The sequence below is a fragment of the Python bivittatus genome, unplaced genomic scaffold (assembly GCF_059951505.1).
Source record: "Python bivittatus isolate LINGU-HERP-01145 unplaced genomic scaffold, Pbiv_v1 ctg000020_np1212, whole genome shotgun sequence".
NCBI lineage: Eukaryota > Metazoa > Chordata > Lepidosauria > Squamata > Pythonidae > Python > Python bivittatus.
The window spans coordinates 2,065,965-2,070,280 of record NW_028277030.1 but is presented as its reverse complement, the minus strand read 5'-3'; positions in this window follow the sequence as shown (position 1 = coordinate 2,070,280).

Below are 4,316 nucleotides of genomic sequence, written 5' to 3'. Positions count from 1 at the left end.
TCCCAGCTCCGAGGGCGCCCCGAAACCCTGAGCTCGAGTTTATTTATTCTAGCACAGTTCTAGCTAGAGCTGTAGGTAATTATTTGTGTTCGCGGGGCGCGCGCATACGTACTAGAGTTCATCGTGAATTACAGCATCACGTGATAGCTCTCCTAAGGACTGGAATACTCGGGGGAAGCCGTAATACGGTGGAAAGGGGAGAGCAGTTGGACATTTTCTGCAGTGGTGAGGAGGCGGCTGGGATAGGTTTGGAAGGACTAAAGTAGGAGAAACAGAAGCTGAAAAGGAAATAGGCATCTTATACAGATCTTCCCTTGCGCTTAAACATGCCAGTTATTTCAGCTGTTCCTCCTGGGACTTGTTTCCAGATGCCCTGAACCATCTGGTTGCCGTCTTCTGAACATATTCCAGTTTGTCAGTGTCCTTCTGAACACATGATATCTACAGTACAACTGGTTGCAGAATTTCAGAATACTTTTTTGTGTGTGTGCGTGTCTGAATTGCGTTGCTGGTTCACGGTTATCAATTGTGTTATTACTACCAAGAATTATTTCATCCTGGAAGAAAATCAAGAATACACACACACACATTTGTGCCTTCAAGTCAGTGTTGGCTCCTGGTGACTGCCTGGACTAGTCCCTGCAGTTTTCTTGGCAAGATTTTTTGGAAGTGGTTTGCCATCATCACCTTCCTAGGGCTGGAGAAAGTGACCGGCATCTAAGTCACTCAGCTGGCTTCATGTCTAAGGCAGGATTCCCAGTTTCTAGCCTGGTGCCTTAACCACTACACCAAACTGGCTCTCTTAAAATATATTAGGAACAATAACGATAACAACAAAACAGTCAAGGAGGCTATTGGACTACTGAATGACAGAGCATTAAAAATATGTTAGTGCAGACAAGTTTAATAAAGTATTTGCTTTCATCTTCACTGGGGAGGACATACAATACAGGCTTATGCCTGAACTAGCTTTTTCAGGAAGAGAATCAAAATAACTGAAAACAAACATTAGTCATAGAATATGAAGTCATAAGCCTACAGGCCAAATTAAAAATAAATAAAACCCCAGGTTCAAATGGTATTTGCCTGAGAGTTCTTTAAAAAATGAATTTTTCAAAGGTTAGCGCCTATTCCCAAAGTCTGTAAAATGTGCAATTTTTAAAAAGGAAACCAGAGAAGATACAGAGACTGTAGACATGTTGGTTTAATGTCCTTTCTGCATAAAATGCTACAAAGTGCTTAAAATAAACAAATTTAAATATACAGAACAATGGAATTTATTAAAAAGGACTTAGCTGTATTCTGTAAAAGTAAGTTTTGTGTCACCTAACCTTCAAGACTTTTCTAAAGATGTCAACATTGACTACTTGGGATACTTGATGGTAAACATGTCAGTATTGAATACTTGGAGCAGTACTTTTCAATTTGCTTATAAATGATCCAGAATTAGAGATAAGCAGTAAGATGCCAAGTTCAGTGATGATATCAAAAAGGGACCATGAAGAGCTCCAAAAAGATCCATTCAGATTGGTTAAAAGGACCCCCCCCCAAAAGCAAATGTTTTCATTGTAAGCAAGTATTAGTTGATAGTTGTTGTTGTTGTTCAGTCGTTAAGTTGTGTCCGACTCTTTGTGACCCCATGAACTATATTGCGCCAGGCCTTCCTGTCCTTCACTGCCTCCCTGAGTTTGCTCAGTTTCATGCTCATTGCTTCAGTGATGCTATCTAACCATCTCATCCTCTGCCGTCCTCTTCTCCTTTTGCCTTCAATCTTTCCCAGCATCAGGGTCTTTTCCAAAGACTCCTCTCTTCACATTAGGTGACTAAAGTATCTGAGCTTGAGCTTCATTATCACCCAAAAAACCCAAACTTCACAGATACATTAATGGAATGTGAGATGAAGAAATGGATCAGGAAAGGGATCCTGGGGTAATCACAGATAGCTCAATAAAAATGTGAATCTAGTGCATGGGTGCTGTAAAAAAAAGGCAAATTCTATGTTTGTACCATTAGGAAGGAAACTGAAAATAAAACAGAATAGGTAGTCCCAGTTTAAGAATGAGTTCCATTCCCAAGGTCTGTCCTTAAGTCGAATTTGTATGTAAGCTGGAACAGTATTATTGTATAATACTGTATAACTAGTATTGTGTAATGAACTTGAACCATTGTGTATTTAACTCGTATCATTGTGTATTTAACTCAAATGTTGCTATAGTAGGCTCCATTCTTAACTATGGGTTGTCTGTAACGTGGTCAGGTGTTCTTAACCCGAGGACTACCTGTAATATCATTTGCTCTACATGGATTGTCTTCTTGGGATATTTTAAAATCAAAGACCTTCCACTGAACAGGGAAGAACTTGTAGGATCTCTAATTTGAAAGAGCCAGTCCTGATGTAATGACTAAAACACTGGGCTGGGACTGGGGAGATCTGTGTTCAGGTCTATCCTCAGCCATAGAATGTCACTAATGGGTAACATTGAGAGAGTCACTCTGTCAACCCTACCTATTTCACAGGATTGTTATCAGAATAAGATGAAGAGAGAGCCTTGTATGAATTTTTTTAAATTTAAAACTTAGTAATTTTTATTTTAATAGTAAAAGGAAGTAAAATCATGCCCTCTATGATCCAAATTCAGGAACCATGGAAAATACTGCAGAGGAAGATTTCTTCCCTGATATTGCTGGGAATAGGCTATGACTGAGCAAGATAGCTGTTAAAGCAAACTTACTGATAGGAACTCAAAGGATAAAATCCCTCAAGTTGGGATCTGGTTACGTTATCCCAGGCAGTATGATATCATAATATACTCTTCTAAAGTATTACAGAGTGTTCACCCTTGTGCCTTTTAACATCTTCCTTTCAGGAACATTGCTAATGTGAGACACTGCCCATGTGGGGAGGTGTGTAGAAACAGCCTTTTTAAAATAATAATAATAATAATAATAATAATAATAATAATAATAATAATAATAAAAAATCCTCCTCCTCCTCCTCCTCCTCCTCCTCCTCCTCCTCCAGGGACATCCAAAGTTCTATGATAACCCCCCCATTATAAAAATCCCCAGGTGCTCTGGATGACTTGTATGTATACTGTCTGCTTGCAGATACACTCTGAAATCTTGTGGCAAGTTTGTTTGACTTTGGCAGCTTGCTGGATACTATGCTGTCATAAGAAGAACACAGAATGTAGGAAAATAGAAATCTATGGTCTTCCCTTTCATCCAATCTTATATTGATTTTATAAATTGTTATGTAGTTCTTGTTAATATCTGAAGTCATAAATTAAACTTTGACATCAGTCTGCTATTGTGCAGTATTTTAGAATTTTTGAAAATTATTTTAGTATTGTACTATTTTAATCATTCAGTAGTTTATTAGTTTAATGTTTTAGTTTTTTTAGCATATTAATATTTGCACCTGTATTATATTTTAGCTTATTTTACTATTTTCTTTCCTGATTTTTTTTTGTGCCTTACAAGTTTTGATATGAAATCGTACAAAAATCTGGTCAGAATATTAATTGAATTTGAAAAATACAATTGCTTGGCATCAGAGGAATTTGATAATAGAAGTACAAGAGGAAACACTATAGTCTGGAGAATATTTAAGGGTATTTTTATTCTGACGTACCTATTATGAGTGGAATAAAAGTAACATTTGAGGCTGAGCATGACATACATGATGGATGAATCCGCTATCAGAATAATCAGCTTGAGGCTGCTAGATACCACTGGTACTAAAACATGCAGAAGCTGGAAGAGTTTATGACACTAATTAGGTAATGTGCCTAGTGAGTTTATGGTACTTCTCAAATCTTGGAAGCAAAAGTGATTACAAATGAATGGCAGAATGCAAGTTTATTAAGGTAAGGACAAACTACTGTGATAATAATAATCACTGAGTGAGTAAAAAGAATAACAAGTGTGGCAACAAAACTTGTACTTCAATAAGCAGGATCACTCCAATGCTTTGATTATGGTCAGTGTTGACTCTTAGCAAGTACAGAGATAGATTTTCTCCAGGACAGTCTGTCCCCAGTCTAGTCCTTCAGATGTTCCAATTGTGAATCCATCACCATTATAATTATAATCCATCTACCTTGCTGCTGGTCATCTTCTTTTTCTCTTTCCTTCCACCTTTCCTAGAATTATAAACTTCAGTCAGGAAAATGCTTCAGAAATTAGGTGGACGCTCAGAGACTAGAACTGAAATTTAGGATGTGTGCAGTCTAAATGGAGACTGGAAGTGACACCTGCTGGTGGATGTTTTTTTTAGAATCATGCCTGCAACAAAATGAGTGTCAGACTTCACA